The following is a 17,268-nucleotide window of genomic DNA, read 5'->3' as shown; positions in this document are numbered from 1 at the left end:
GCCAGTGTCTGGTCAGCAATGTTTTGCAAACTTTTTTGGCGAATACCGGACAAACAAGGAAAATTTTTGCGGGAAAACAAAACTGTCCAATGAAAAATTGGACAAAGACCGTTGCAAGTGACCTTAACCAGGTTAAGAAAAGCTAGAACTTTGTTATGATGTTAAAAGGAAAAAGAACCAAGGAAGAAATATTTGTTCAAATACGTCGCCAATAGAAATCTGGTAATGGCAAGTAGTAAATCACAAATTGCATTAAAGCGAGTGACGTGCTGTAATATTTTGGGGTCAGAAATTCGTTCTGGAATAAAGGTTATTTTTGAAAATATTTTTAATGAAATTCTTTTGAATCACAATTGTATGTGTGTAGTAGTCTAAAACTTTGCTTGAAAGCTTTTGACTTGGCTCAGTCAACATGATGCATGCTCACCAAATGTCTTCAAATGTCTCTGTTATCATTAAAACAAAAAGGTTTTATTTTGTCAGGGGTCTGTACTCTGATAACGCACACTGTCGCATTTGTTGTGCGAATAATATCACAACTAGTTCAAGAACTAAACAACAGAACTTTTAATTTTTTTTTTTTTATTATTTAAACACGCTTTATTTAAATACGCAAATACACTAATACACTTAGGTTGCTTACACTTATATAAATTACTTACACTTATACAGTATCTGAATTTTACAAAGTACTTTTCTGCTAAGTTAAAAGAGAAAAAAAAGACAACTAAGTAATAGAGAAAAAGAAAAGAAGAGACAAAAAAAAAATATTAAGATAACAAAAGAAGTTAAACGAAAAAAACTACAAAATCGAGCCTCTGCATTAGCTAAAAAAATGTGAGTTACGAAAAAAAAAATGCATCGCATCATCCATTTTGATTGAGAGCAGAAATTCCATTTAAGCACATTTTTCTAATTTCCATTGAATAGTAAGTTTGTTTACAAGTTCATCTAAAGACAATTCTTTCTGAAGGTGTTTAGAGGAGTAGATATATTGTTTGACACTTTGTACACCGTTTTTTCACATTTGGGCCAAAATTGAAAGCGTTCAAAGCTTTAGTAATGAAATCCCATTCAAGGCTATGAAAAGCCTTTTCGAAGTCTATAAAGAGAAGCAATCCCGAGGTCTTTTTAGCATCTAGATATTCCATTATATCACTTAAAAGTCTTATGTTTTGGCCTATGTATCTTCCCTTGACAAATCCGGTTTGATCTGAATTAATTAATTTTGGAAGGTATTTTTCTATTCTTTTTGCCAAAGCTTTAGTCAAAATTTTATAATCGATGTTAAGTAAAGATATTGGACGCCAATTAGAGAGTTCAGTCAGGTCGCCGTCGGCTTTTGGTATTAAAGTTATTATTCCTCTCCTTTGGGAAATAGATAGGGACCCGCTTTGAAAGGCTGCATTATAAGAATTTAGCAGATCTCTCCAAATGAGATCATAAAAGGACTCATAAAATTCTTTAGTGAATCCATCTTCACCTGGAGTTTTGTTGTCCGAGAAAGAGCTCACCGCCTCTTTTAATTCCTCATATGTAAAATCATGTTCTAATGAATCTCGTTCCTCAATATTCAATTGAGGGATTTCAATACCCTCGACAAATGACTCAAAACTCTCGTTTTCACCTTGAAGTTCGCTATTAAGATTTTTTTTGGATGTATACATATTACTATAAAACTTTTCAGGTTCTTTCTCAATCTGTTTTGGATCTGTTATCGTATCTCCATCCTCTAATTTCACCTAGCGTATAAGTTTTTTTTCATAGTTCGTCTTCTCCAAGTTGAAAAAATATTTTGTCGGTTTTTGTCCCTGTTCAAGCCATTTTGCTTTGGATCTAAAAATAGCTTCCTTTCCTCTATTTTCATATATCTTTTTCAATTCTTCTTTGGCGGCTTCGTACTCTACAAGAACATTTTGGTCTAAGGTTTCAAAATTCGTATTGCAAATTTTATTGTCAAGATCTTGTAATTCCTTTTGAAGTGTTAATTCATGTTTTTTAAGTTTGTATCTTTTTTCTTTAGAATATCTAATTGCTTTCATACGCATTTCCATTTTGATTAATTCCCACAATAATTGTTTATCTTTAAGGTCGGCGTATTTCTCATGTATTTGAGGATAATAGAATGCAATCTGTTCTTTAAAATCATCATCTTCTAGGAGAGAGTTATTGAATTTCCACGTGCCCGGGCCTCTCTTAAGTTCACTTCTTATGTTAATCTTCAAGAAAGTCGCCTTATGATCAGGTGCAACTGACATTCGAATCTCAGCATTTTGGACTTCTATGGAGATCGAGCGGGATACCAAGATAAAATCTATTCTCGATTTTAAATTAATAGTTTTAGATTCGTAGGTGAAAGATCTTGTTTTGGGGTGCAATTTTCGATAGATATCAATAAGATTCAGTTCACTCATAAGATTGCCAACAGCATCCCTGTAATTCGTAGATTTCCAGGCTACACCCCCACTTTTATCTGCTTTAGTAAGTGTACAATTCCAATCACCCGCGATAATTAACCTGGAGGTATCCGTTTTCTTTAAAAGAAATTCACTTAAGTTTTTAATAAATTCATTTTGGTCTCGATAATCAGTGGGTGCGTAGATATTTACAATGAAAAATATTTCCTCAGAGATTTTGAGTTTTGAAATCAAGATTCTGCCTTGATGATCAGTTTGACCTAGGCCAAGATTAAAAGTAGAGTTTGGGTTTGACAGAGTACATACGCCCTTAGAGTGTGCAGTTCCATGGCAGAAGAAAATTTTTCCGCCCCATTCCGCAGACCATATTTTTTCATCATCCGGTTGTGAATAGGTCTCTTGTAAACAAAAAATATTGGCTTTTTGCTGTTTTAAATAGCAAAAGATTGCTCTCCTTTTGTTTGGATTTCTTATACCTCGCACATTTAGCGAGATAACTTTTAGATTAACTACCATTATTATGTGAAAAAATTGGTTGCATACAAAATATTGTTAGGTTAATGCGAAACCCAGTAGCTAGAAACAGTACGTAACAGGAGACGAAAGAGAATGTAAAACTATTCACTTCTGGGAATAGAACAAACAACCATTCATTCAGACAAGTATGAAAAGGTCGAAAAAAATAAGAAAACATAGATCTGAAGGCCGAAGTTGTTAAAGTTGTTAAAAAGGTTCGCAAGATTCACACCTTTAGTGCGACTTTGAGGGCTCCGGACTATTGTTTGAGAGAAAATGCAAACTATGGCGTGCAAATTAATGCATTTTAGCCTGGTGAGGTAGTTTTATGTAAATTTTAGCAAAGTTTACACAAGCAAAGACAAAAACTGACCGGAAAAACAAAAATATTTAAGTATATATATGTATATATAGATATCCGTACGCAGATAAATAATTTATCGACTGACCAGCGAAATTTAAATTATTGAAAAGAAAAACCATAAGCTAATAATGCTAAGACTAATAAGATTTAGGTAAGCTTGGATGTAAGCTAATCACTGACATGTTGCTGTGGCAAAAGATAGTCCGGCAGGTTGTCTACTGAGTAGACAGTACTATTGACTGATATATTTTTACGCGGGATGCCCTGAAGGGGCATACCGTGTCTAAAAACGGGTCGATTTCTTTTTTTTTTTCTTCCTCGTAGCTACAAATCGGTACATTAATTTATTCATTAAACTCACCCCTCTCCTACTCGGGGTGTATTGTTCTGATTGTCTTCAACAGAAGCAGGCCAATCAAAATCCATTCTTGTCGCTTACATCGCGAAGGGGGGGGACCCACTCACCCCTACCTGTGTGACGTCAACGCATCATTTGATCTATTTATTAAAAGCAGATTAAATTTGGCGCCATATTGTTAACATGTTCTGGACTCAAGTGTGCCGTTTTCAAACGGAAATTTCACCATTTTGAAGAGGCAAATCGAAAGAATAACTTTTAACAAGCACCCGACATTTAAAACGGTGGAAATTGGTAAATTCCTGGCGAAGGAATCGTGCTTTGTTTGACAGTCTTAGACCACGACGCGAGACTGGAAAGAGGTCATTGAGAAGCTTACGTTATCGCAATGGAATCCACGCAATTTCCCTTGAAACCCTGAGTAGCGTAACACAAGGAAAACAACGTAACGCGATCGTCGTGACTCAAGCTATTCCATTAGCAAGGATAGTTTTATCAATCGGCGAAGCATACAGTTGAAATAAATAAATCAGCCCCAGCATCTCGCGTAATGCCAGTATAGCAGGCATCTTGTTACCTTTTATGAAAACGTTACCGATGATCAGTTCCTTGGCTTTCCTATATGCGGTGCGGAGCTTCCCATGTTGCCTTGCTGATTCCGTGGAGAGATCTTTGTCAATGAATACAGATGAGAAGCGAGAACTGTCCATAAGTTTCTTTTTGTTTTCCCAAACCCAATTGCTATCCATTCTTAAGACGAAACGAACTAAAATTGGTCGTGGAGGTACAGGTCGTGATGCCCCTTCTCTTGACTCTGTCGAAACTTCGTTGCTCACAGCACTGTTCGAAGAAGCTGTATTACTTGGATTTCCCGTTTGATGTATTGGGTGGAACATAATATTTTCTGGGTCGGCGCCGAGTTCAGATAGAACATCTATCATTTTACGCGAACACTCCACACTGCTCTCTCCAGGATTTTCAGGGATGTTATAGAAACGAAGATTTTCTCGCCTGGAGTAATCTTCCATCTTAATAAGACGATTTTTAAGAGCGCTAATCTCTTCACTTAGTTTGCTATTTTCTCTGGTAGTGGTGTCGCACTGGTCTTGTAAATCTTTGTTCTTCTGTTTAAGTGATTGTACTTCTTCCCATACGGCGTTCAGCGACTTCGTTACTTCGCTTAATTCTAATTTGACTGCCTGGATTTCACTTTTCAGTTCGTCTTTTGATGCTTTAATGTCTGCGTGGATGCTGGACAGCTTTCCCAGGATCATTCTGTCTGTTACTTCATCTTCAGGGGACGAACTTGATCCACATGCACGTTTCTTTTCTTGATTTTTAGGCATTCTTTGGTCCGAAAAACTTAATTTGTTGTGAAAACAGCTTCCACGAGTCAATAGGAAGTCATTCAATACTAAACCAGTACAAGTAAAAAATCCTCCATGTCACGAAAAGGCCATAGTTTGTTGGACAGTTAAAGAAACATACTAACCGCCATGACAGTCAGCCCCAGCCCCCAACAGAACTTTTAATAACAAAGCGAGCTACCATGCTGTGTTAAGCGACACGACTCTCAAGGCTGCGAGTGGTTACATGGCTGGAGCGGACCTGGTATCCAGCAGTCTAGCAGTGAATGTCACACTATCTGGGGCGTCACGCATGACATGGCACACACAGAGGAGGTCAATACATGGTTAGAACATCAGTCATGCTACTCACCTGCAGATCATAGCATACCTCTTTGGTCTTACCATGTTTTGATGGCATCTGTGCATTATCAGAGGATGGACACATGGCAAAATGAAATCTATTTGTTAAAAAATTTACTTTCTTTGTATACAAAGAACTTGTTAAGGGAGGTATGTCACCCCAGGTGCCTGCTTGTGTTGATGAGAAGCACTTTGAAATTGTTGGCCGAACATTTTCAAATACTATTGGCGAGTTCAGGAAGCTGTTTTTGTCTGTTTGAATCACATTTTTTAGTAATTAGGGAAGCTGTTTGTTGTGGTACTTTCAAAAGCTTTTGCTCTTGGAACTTTATTTACATTGATTTGTAATGTCCACTTGTGGCGGTTGTTGTACTGGCAGCAGCCAGAAAAGAATGTACAACAGCAATGCCACAAAGTTTGGAATCAAGGACATGAAAGGATTTGGCTGGGTAGTATTATTTTTTCCTGTTTGATCTTGGCGAAATCAATGTGCAGTTATTCCTTTGACTCAAAGTTTGCAGGCCATCTTCTCTTTCTGGAGCAACAAAGAAGGAAAGCATGCTTTGTCTTAATTTTGTATTTATTTTCACTTCACTTATTTCCATGACCCCAAGGGGGGAAATGGGCCAGAAATTCTTCCTTGCCATGCCACATGGTCATGTGCAACCACTGCCACTTCACTCCATGACACAAAACCTAAGGCTGTTCTTTCTTTCTCTGCGGTTGTGTAAATGGTGGATTGAAATTACCATCTTTAAGCAGACCTGTTTCTGTTAATGATAATGGTGAAGCATGGCACATGCAAAAGTGTAACCAAAGATCAAAAGAATGGAACACCAGACCGGTGAAGGTCTCCAAAGACTTTGATTACATGTATATCAATCTTTATGGCAAAGATATTTAAATGAAGAAATGATGACAATAAGCCCAATAGATCACCACTTTTCATTATGTGAGGATGATCCAGCAAGAATTGTGCCATTACAACTTCACGCCGATTTAAGTGTGTCATTCAGAAATGGGAAAAACTGCTGGATTTTGTAGCTTGAAGGCTCGTTTTTAGTCCTTTGGGCATTCACTTCGGAGCCACCGAAAACGTGTTGAATAAGTTCGGTTTCATTCGTTTGGAAAAAGGTGAGATCTTTTGGATGAGGACCTAAAGCGACTTCAAAGGAATGGAACAATAGCGCAATTATGCGACCACGAGCGGCAGAGTTTATTATCGTATCCTTTTGTTCTTGATGTGTGAATAAACTGCATAGAATGACTTGGGACTTTACATGCATTTAGTTTTTTTCGCAAAACATTTCCAAGTTCGATTTGTATTTATGAAAATAGAGCATTTTGAGAGCTTCAAAAAGAGATCTTGAACGAGGGTTTTTGGTCAACGTAGGCCGAAGTTCGATGTATGTTTGTTGATCGGCAGTTCGAACTGCAAAGTTAATTTATGCGAAGCCGTCTTCGTCCGAAGTGTGTGTGAATTCCCGGAGGTACATGTATTATTGCAGAGAGTCCTGAACGAAAATTCATCCCGAAAACGTTTCTTTTTTATTTGTATTTTTTTTAACGAAAAGGTCGATTTGACGGCTGTAAAATGTGGTCTGAATGAATTTCTGTGGTCGAGATTTCTCAACGACGCGCCGTCTGACAGTTCCGCAGCCGACTGCTCCTTCTCGTTTCGATTTTGAATCATTGAAGTTATTCCCTACAAAGTAAAAAAGTTATTAGGTGAATTTCACTTTCTTCTTTAAATAAATGAGGCCTGGATTTTTTACATTACTGCAAACGCTGAGCATCCTGAGTTCTTGATATTAACTGAAATAACAGCCGTGTTTACGTTTGATATTCGAGATCGTTCCGATAAGCGCGTGCTTGATCATAAGCACAAAATAAACTTTAAAAGTTTAGAGATTATCAAAGAAAAGTTGCAGTCCGACAGCTTTAAAAAGGTTTTTTTTGTGAATCGAACTGAGCTATTGTTCGTTCTCAGATGATAAACAAAAGGAAATTGTCACACATTTCCTCAAAGGGCCTTCCGATTTCTATAGTTGTCTTACATTCCCGAGTGACATCCGACGTGAACACCGATGAATCAGCAATGAGTCTAAACAATAGCATGAATATATGAATACTTAACGACCCACAAAACGTGGGTACACACTTAAATCGACGTGAAGTTGTCATGGCCAACTACTGCCCATGTCCCACCCATGTCCTCTAAGGAGTTATTTATCAGAATCCAATCAAGGTTCTTGAAATGTAAAACTGATTTATTTTCAGTAAAACAGTCAACAGAAACCAACAAAGAATAATCAGTTTTCTGTGGCAGCAAACTTCACCATACTATACCGTCCTGTGTATATGTGCAATAGTTTCAAACCTTAACTCTTTAGGCCTGATATGAAAATTTGTATTCTCTTTACCTATCTTTACACATCTGTATGGAACTGGTAAGGAGAATTTTCTCAATATCAGGTCATTTTATCCTTGGTGATTGTTCCCTTTCTTCTCATCACTTGAATGTTTGAACAAGCAGTGATCATGTAAGGAGAAATTTCATTTTCATCACTGTTAGGGCTTGAAGGGTTAATGCATGCATGTCCTTTGGTAAGGTAATCACAGTAAAAAAAATTATATCTTTTGCGTGGTGAAATGGATAAAATTTCTGTTCTCAACAATCTCTTCCCATGAACCTAGTTTAATGGCCTTAGCTCCCATGAGTCTCCTGTAGCTCAGTGGTAGAGCATCCAAATTAGTAATCGGAAGGTCTTAACTTCGACTCCTGATAGGAACACTCGGAATTTCTTTTTCCGAGTGTGCCTGTGTCGTTACTAAATAATACATCATTCTCGATCTCTTCCTATTGGTATGAAAACATGAGCAACAAGGATGAACTGTCCTATCTTTGGTCTGGCACTTATCAAAATCAGCATTCTTTCCATTTTAGGGTGTGTTAGATTTTTTTGTTTTACTGTAGAATTGAACTACTCATATCTAAAAATGTGCCTGGTATTCTCTTGAGGTGGAGACAAGTCTTAGCTAAGTCTGAAAAGGGATATCTCGTTTTTCTCATATGGCTTATGAGGCTCTAATTGGTCAGGCACCTAGCTACATCACAAACCTGACTGACTTATAGGAACTCGGGCCACATATTAAGATCCTTAAACAACCAGTTACTTGACAAGCCTGTGGTGAATATGAAAATGTATGGCAATAGGGCATACTCTGTTGCAGGACCGAAACTATGGAACAAATTACCATTGGACATTAGGAAACATCATCAGTTACCTTATTTAAAACTAAGCTCAAGACTTATCTTTATAATTTTTATTTATTGGTACCTGATTTTGTTGAATGATGATGAAGTTTTTTAACCTAATTTGGAGTAATTGCTGAGTTTAATCGTTTGTCTCATGATTGAGTCACATCGATGTGGATGGCAATGTTTCGACTGCTATACTGCTGGTCTTCATCAGGCGATGGTGTTGACTGATTGCGTAACAGTATAAGTAGCACCTTTGTTTGTGTTGATTGGTGTGTTTCGATCCTCTCTTATGCTGTTGTTGTTTGGAGGATTTCAATCCTTGTTGTTTAGACTAGAACACCTTTCATATTAATAAAGAGTAGTTAGGTATTGTAAAGCGCCATGGACAATTAGTGGAATGTTGCACTCTATAAATGTATTTTAATTTTAATTTAATTTATAAATGTATTTAATTTAATTTTAATTTAATATGCACTCTTTTTAGAGTCCTTTTTTCAAGATATAAATGTATGCCCCTGGGCTGGTGGTTATAATGGTATTGTTTTAACTTTTGTTTGAAATCAAGGACAGTTTAATAAAAGTGAAAACTGAGCATAAAAATATTAACAGAAACCTTTGATGAAAAGCGAGAAGACTGGAATTGCATTAAAGCTGTAGCTAGTTGTGGATGAACGTGCAACCATGCCCTGGATAATAGCCATTATACAAAGAAACAAAGAAAAAGGAAAACTCAACCAAGTGTAAAAGTGTGGCACAATATAAATTGAAGCTTCATCACAGTTGTACATTATTCTGGGCTGAACCTCATTTATACTCAAGGTGGTGAAGAATATTGTCTTCTAACTCTGATCACTTCTCAAGCTGGGGCTACCTTGCAATTACCTTTTTCTAGACAACCATACTTCATTTCCAAGATAAATTGCCAGTAAGTGGCTTCAGGGGGAAAAAATGTACTGTTATCTTCATGGTCATTCCTAATATCTGCCCATTTCCAATGCACAGTCCAAGTACTTGATCCAAACACAGCTTTTCAAAACACTTTCTTATTGTTATACATTTTTTTTAGTCCACAGCATTTAATAATAAGCTTTATTCACCCATCTAAAAGTAAATATACAAAGGATTTACATATGTTAGATTAAAGTTGAAAATTCAATCATAAACAAACAAGCCTTGCGGCCCGTGCCATAAAAGAGCTTGCATGTCCGTGGATTCTAGACCTTGGTATTCCTACTGGGTCTGTTACCGATCTTAAGACCGACCATACTTGGGTTGCGTAGCCAAGATGGCACCGGACGATAGAAAGGTACAGTGTACGACGCGTTTGGGTGCTTTGGATGTATCTAGAAGCTTGGCACACAAAGCCGAGGAGTTTGTTGGCTTTCGCACACTGTTAAGTCACTTTACAGTCACAGTCATCGGTATCACTACCTGCCTCATGCAGAATGTCAGTGAGTGGCTGGTCTTGATATGGTGTTATTTACTCTTTATAATCTCCTATTCCTTGTCTAAAGCAAGCACTGCACACAGTAAATGATTGTAAGTCAAGTGTTGTGAACAACAACAACAACAACAACAACATTTTATTATTTGACAATAAATCCCACACCTGTGAATGAAAAAAAAATTGTGTCATTTACAGTTTAACAGACAAACTTTAAAAACATGCAGTCATAACTCAAAAATGTAAATCCATAGGCTCAAACTACATTGCTGTTACTTTAAATACTTTGAATCTGCAATCTTGGCAAAACAGCTTAAACAGTTTTTGACTTCCCAAGGGGTTAACATGCTTTGACTTGAGTCGTCATCTCTGTGCTGTAACAATGCCACCAGTTGCGTAAAACACTCACCCTGCTGGAACTGAGGTTGCAGGAGTGCATAGATACTGCTGCAGGGTATCTGTAGCTATGCTGACTCCACCTGGTGAGAGGATTTTCTGTAGTGCTTATGGCTGGCTCTTTTTTGTTCAAGCAGACGTCTGCCTCACTTACCTCTTGGTCTGACTTTGGCTTGTGAACAGCTGTTATGCAAATGTATCCAAAGAGAGTTGACAATGCGTACACACATACAACTTATATTTATACGCAATGAAATTTCAAAGCGGGTATGTGGGGTCGTGTTCAAACAAAAAACAAATAAAATAAAGCAATAATTAAAATCATCTACCAAGCAGCAGATTCAGGATAAAACGACAAGGCTGGACGAAGAGGCCAGACGGGTGGGACTCAAAATCAACGGAGAAAAGACAAAAACGATGAGGATCAATGCAAGGAACCAAGAAAACATCATAATAAATGGGCAGGATATTGAAGATGTCGAAGAGTTTGTGTACTTGGGGGCGAAAGTTTGTAAAGAGGGAGGCGGTATGAAGGACTTGAAGAACAGGTTATCGAAAGCCAGAGGTGCCTTTAACAAACTAAAGAAGATCTGGATCTCTAATAACATCTCGAGGAAAACAAAACTGAGGCTGTATAAAACACTGGTAGTGCCAGTGTTACTCTATGGATCTGAGACATGGAAGATGAACAAAGGAGATGATAAAGCAGTGAATGTGTTCCATAATAGATGCCTACGTAAGATCTTCCGAATCCGATGGCAAGACCATGTCAGTACCAAAGAGCTACTGGAAAGAGCAAGCATGAAGCCACTGAGTGTGGAAGTGATGTCTCGAAGATGGAAAATGATTGGCCATATTCTTAGGAAAGATCGCAATGATGATTGCAATGTTGCCATGAGCTGGGCACCAGAAGGTAAAAGGAGAAGGGGAAGACCAAAAACCACCTGGAGACGGACAGTAGAGAAAGAAAGGCAAGAAGCAGGTTGGAGATCGTGGGAGGAGGTGCGGACCGCAGCAACCAATAGAGAGGAGTGGAGAAGCTCTGTGAAGGCCCTATGTGCCACGAGGCACGAAAAGGATATATGAATAATTAAAATACATCAGCAAGGAATACAATCTAAAGTTCTTCAAACTACAAAACAATTAAAATATATAAAATTCCTAGTACATTGCCGATGATGGCCCCTCTGAATGTATCAGGGTTTTGCATATATTTTGAAACAAAACTTGCTGTTATGCACCCAAATTTCAGTCTCAAAGCAGCTCTGCTGTTACGGTCAGCATTGCTCTTGCTTAACCATATCACTGTCGTCAGTTTCCTCCTGTTGGCTCAGTAACTTGCTAATCTGTGATTGGTTTTGCCTTGACAACAGCTTTTGCATTGAGGCAAGAAACAGTCCCTAATGTTAGTTCATGGTAGGCATCCAATAGCTCCTCCTCACAGAAATGGAGTCTTCTTGAAGGATAGCTCAAGAAGGGATGGTGGGGGTTAAGAACCGCTTTGTTTTTTGTCCTGATATCTTGTTGACCATTGTAAGTTTTGCTTGTTTGGTTATCAGTGTTTAGTCAGCTTTCTCTGCCATGGTGCAATTAAACAGTTGGTGTTGTAGAGGTAAACAAGTGAAATAGTTGGAACACTCACACTCTCCTCACCCAATGCTGTTTTTGCCACTTGAAGTGATTTATACTCAGTAAAGTAGAGTTTAAATAACTAATGCTGCCTCTTTGGGGAACAATGTAATAACAACGAAAAAATGTACATTTTATTTAAACTAACACATGATTCCTGCACCAAACCAAATTAGCGTTTTGCCATTTGTCCAGAACACGGTTTACGAGATTGAAATTGACAAGATAGTGTGGCTATAAAAGCTAGATCTTAATTCAAGGGATGAGCAAACTAAAAATATTTGCTGAGGGTGACAAAAGGTTGTTTGTGTTTTCTTGAAGTTGCCAATACCAATAAATTCATCAGAATCCTAGTACATGTGAAGTTGGTTTCTGTCAGGAATGTTTAGGTTGAAAAATGTTAAACTTCCGCAAGAGTTGTCCTGAATTTTTTGTAGTCTTTGTGTCAAGGTTATGCAATGCTATGCTGGTAGTTCTATGGAAGTAATTGCCACTGATGAAAAGCTTGAAGAAATCGCTTGCTGGAGTGTTACCTCCAAGGTCTCGTGTTGGGTATGGCACACAGAGAACTTCATCTACTACAATTTCTGATAGCATAGACCGGCACTGAATTGAATTTCGAGCCAAGTCAGCCACATTTTCAGCAGGTTTTTTTTTCATCACTACCTTCTTCATCTCCTCCCCCGCTGTCATCTACAAAGAGCTCTACATGTAAAGAATTGGCATTTTTTTGTTTGTATATCACTAATTTGGTCAATGTCATTGTCCACATCGTAAAATATTGTTTTTCCCTACTTCTCTGCTGTTCTTGTTGAATGTGAATGAATTCTTTGATGGTGAAACCCGTGGAAATTTCTTGCTTTTTATCTGATGTGCGGGACATTGCTACATCTCCTAGAAACCATCACCCAAAAGCAAAATTGAAAAAAATTCAAGTAAATTCGATTATAGAATGGAATTTGTCAAGTGTGCCCTGAAGTGATTGGTTATTTCTTGCACACCATGTTTCACTGCTTTCAACACCCAGGGAAAATTTTTTTTTTAGTGTCAGCCGATGAAAACATGAGCACCATGGGTAAACATACATTTCCTTCAGGGCCTTTCATACTAACAAAATTTTCACCTCCTTGAACTCAACTTCCCCTTGTGAAATACATCTAGGAATTCCTAGGAATTCCTAGGAATTTTTTCTTAGGAATTCCTAGGAATCAAAGGTGTGAATTTTCACGGTAAATTCAGACTTGGAATTCCTAGTTTAATCAGTTTTTGTTATGAATTCCCAGAAATTCCCAGTTGATATAAAATAGTACTTGGAATTCCCAGGAATTCCAAGTGTGTAGTAACTAATAAGCATCCAACAATTATGCTGGCTTACCCAAACATTCTCAGAAATTCCTAGGAATTTTAAAGAATTTCTGGGATTTTTTGGGAATGTACTAGGAATACTTAGGAATGACTGGTTTTCTTATCTCAGGACCTGACATCACAGTGATGGTCTTAAAGTGATGTTCTAAAAGCATCATTGGTTAAGTTTTAAATTAAGTATTTATCTTATGAAACGACTGGGTTTTCAAAAGTGCAAAAAAGTTTTATTTACAAATTTTAACTAAAATACTACTGCATATTCATTTTTTTGTCATGAAGAGAATATATGAAAAATTAAAACCATGCAATTTGAATATAAAAGACAATTAACAGGATATGTAAAAACTTATGCACAGAAAAAAGTCATCATTACAGAATAAGTCATTTTTGAGATAATAAAATTATTTAGAGACAACATAAAATTAATCAAAAGCAATAACAATCAAGTACAATATTATTGTCACAATGAAACTGAAACAGCAACATCAGTATTGAAATGAAATGGTTTCTAGAGTTCTTAGCTGCTTGTCAATTTGGCATATTGCTGGCGTAACTTCCTCTGCTGTCCGCGAATTAAGTAATCAACTGGCAGCCTCTCCATTTTGTACCATTCCTCTATGGCAACTGAAAGAATGGAAAAGATTTCATGAGGGGGAGGGGACACTGCGATATGGAAAGGCAAAGACCCTTTTTTAAATAATTGCGGACATGTTGATCACATTAAAAATATTATGCTAACATTACTATAGAACTTACAGTAGATCAAATCCGGCTTTTGCTTATGGAGGCCCACATTTTCACCGCCAGTGCCAGTTGTTCGCCCTTTGAGGGATGACTGCCTTACTTCATCAGGAGTGAATAGGTGGTAAAGTAGTGTTTTCAATCCCTCAAGGGGCTTTGTGGTATTTTTTACCATATGTAGCAACTGTGCCTGAAAGATGAGGTAACAGATTTGATTTAATGTATGGTAGTTAATCCCATCAACTGACTTATCTAGTATACAACTGTTTTTGAAGTTGGAATTTTAAGTGCTTGAAATTAGGAGTGGTCCAGTTGTCTGAGACCACCAAAAAGCATTCGGGGCTATTAGTTCTTTGCAAAGTTAAGAGCCTGGCCACTCATGGACAAATAGATGGACGCGGAGTAAACGAGGGAGCAAGCGACATGACGGCGCAGCGAATGTTTGCACGAACGAAGGGACAACAACACAAGAAGCTGGCCTACCTTGTGACGGCTGTCCAACAGGAACTGTACTGCCCGAAGCCAAGAAACTCGCTGTTGAAGTATCCAAGGAATTTGAGGCAGGAGCGCCCCCAGCATTTGCGGTCGCCATAGCACTTGGTAATGCTTGAAGTGGATCAGATACAGGAGGTTTCTCAGCCGCCATGGCCGCTCGGACCGTTTGCGTAATTAAGGAAATCATCTCAGGCGATAAGTGGGCACCGCTGAAGCCGCCAAAGTCGCACTAGCGGTCGTGGAAGGCAGAGATGTCCCACCAGCAGTTGAAGTTTCACAAAGAGTACTCGACGAACCATCCCCCGTAGATGGCGCGTCGTTAGCGAAAAGCCGAGCCTGTAAGCTATTGTGAGTGTTTCGGGACATAACGAAGACGTAAATCGAGAAAACTGGGCGAAAAAGAAGCAACAAACTTAGCACAAGCTCCAGCAAGCAAACAGATGCGAAATGAACTGGCACAAACATGTGAGCTGTAAGAACCCAGGGGCCCCTGCAAAATGGAGTGGCCGCCCCCACATACATTTAAGTACAAGTTTGTGTCGACCCCCATATACAGAGAAACGTCCAACTTCAGTTTTCCTTGGCTGCATGAATTGCGATTCTTACCCCACCCATTTTTACATTTACCCTCCCCTTGTCATGTTGGTCATAGGTCCCCAGGCTAACAAATTCTGGCAGTAACAAGAGAAGAGAAGTAGAAGATGACACTTTATTTGAATACATTGCAGCCTTACTTATATAACATATCTCTAATATATCAGCATTAAATTCACAAGTTATAAGAAATGGAATTGCGAAAAAATCAACAATATTAAAAAAATATAAATATAAGCTAAACATTAAACGTATAATATTGGCATGGATTGCTGAAGATATAAAAGAAGCTGTTCCTAAACCTATTGTTTTACAGCATGGTACAATGTGTGCACATGCCTTAATGGTAATTTTCACAATATAATTCTCAACACTCTTTTATAACATCAAGTCAATTCAACTCTATCACTGTGTTAGGCAGGTCTCAATGATTCATTTGCCATACATTTGGGGTGCATCTCTCACATTCCTTAGAGCCATACCCATTCTTATAACCAAACCCATTTCCGAGGGTCTAGAAGTTGGGTGTTCTCTTGAACACAATATCTCTACTCTGCTTTATGCTGGAGAGTTGAAATTTAGCAAATGTTTTTATGTTGTCAGAGCTAAGTATTGACGTACTATTATGAAAAAATTGTGTTTTGATCAGGAATGAGGCCTTCACTTAGAACACTTAACAAAATTTGAAATATCGTCATTGAAAAAAATGTTAATATCATGATAGGGTGTCACAAACCATGTCAAAGTAGGTCATGCACAGATCTATTTCTATCCAACAAAATGTGAAAATTTCATTGAGTTATCTTAAATAGTTTTTGAGATGTTCTGTGTACAGTGGCTGAACATGTCTAAAACATGGAATCTGGGAAAATAGCATTTAAGTTAATTCAAGTTAATTATCAGCAAATTCACCAGGTTCAGTCCCAGAAGGCTCCAGCCTCGTCCTTCAATAGCCTCCAAATGGTCACTGTAGCTTTTCTTCAAGGTTCTGATATGTTTTCTCCTCTCCTTGGACTGATCAGAGCCCTTTCTGCAGGCATGATGCAATCTATCATAGTCCAGCTTTTTTTGCAAGCCTCGCTGCAGTGGAGTCCTGGAGTAATTCCTAGCTCTTTAAGGGCAAGTTTGATAGATTCTAACCCATCATTGAAATGAGACACTCCAATGTCAGCGGCAAGTTGCCAAATGACTGCATTTATTGCCTCATTTCGGTTTTGCTTGCCACCATGGAGACAGCGCCATAACAGATTTTGGTCACTGGGGGCTTCTATAGTTGAATGAACTGCACTGGCAACAGCAGAAGGCAGTGGATGTGTGTGCCTGTAATCTCTTGTTCCCTCCATGAGTTTTCTTCACGGGGACACAAGTCATGGTCTGGGTTTTCATCACTGGATCGAGTATGTTGCCATACGGTCATGATAACATTTGTTTCGGATAGCGTTGCCATAATAGACCTGTAGCTGATCTATTTTGTTGTTGGTCAGCCTTCCAATACCACTGAAGCAAGCAAAGGCATGACCCCAGAACATGCCCGATGCACTCCAGCTTGGTGACCTCTCTTTCACCATAAACAGCTTCATCTACAATGAGCTTGTGGGCTTTGCTGTTCCCATCTCCCACAAACTCTGTGTAGCGGACTGCATAACTTTCAACTGACCACTGAAAAATGGCAAGAAGGCCAGTGGCCTCCATTGATCCAGGTGAACCAAGGTGATTAGCCTGGCAAAGATGTCGGTGACCTTCCCACCAATCTTCAAATTCCTGAGTGCCTTCATTGTTCCTCCACTCTGTGCACTCCTTGCAGTCTTTTGACTTTTGTTCAATGTCAATTACTTTGCCAGTAACTGTGGATATCACAGTGACTATCCCATACAAGGAAGAGTAGCCTCTTCTCCAGTTGCCATCGCCTGAAATTCCAATATTAAACACACCATCCTCCTCTGGTTCGTAGAACCTCTTGGCATCATCGTGTACA

At 38.4% G+C, this 17,268-nt stretch overlaps 1 pseudogene; it reads right to left on the bottom strand.

The window, feature by feature from the left end:
* Window positions 1-16,175: 16,175 nt before the first annotated feature.
* LOC146457940 (uncharacterized) lies at window positions 16,176-16,985 on the bottom strand (annotated as a pseudogene).
* Window positions 16,986-17,268: the final 283 nt, after the last annotated feature.

The sequence above is a fragment of the Pavona decussata genome, unplaced genomic scaffold, assembly GCF_977016875.1.
Source record: "Pavona decussata unplaced genomic scaffold, jaPavDecu1.1 SCAFFOLD_235, whole genome shotgun sequence".
In the NCBI taxonomy this organism is placed as follows: Eukaryota; Metazoa; Cnidaria; class Anthozoa; order Scleractinia; family Agariciidae; genus Pavona; species Pavona decussata.
Note: the sequence above shows the minus strand (reverse complement) of the source record. Positions and strands in the feature narration are given on the sequence as shown.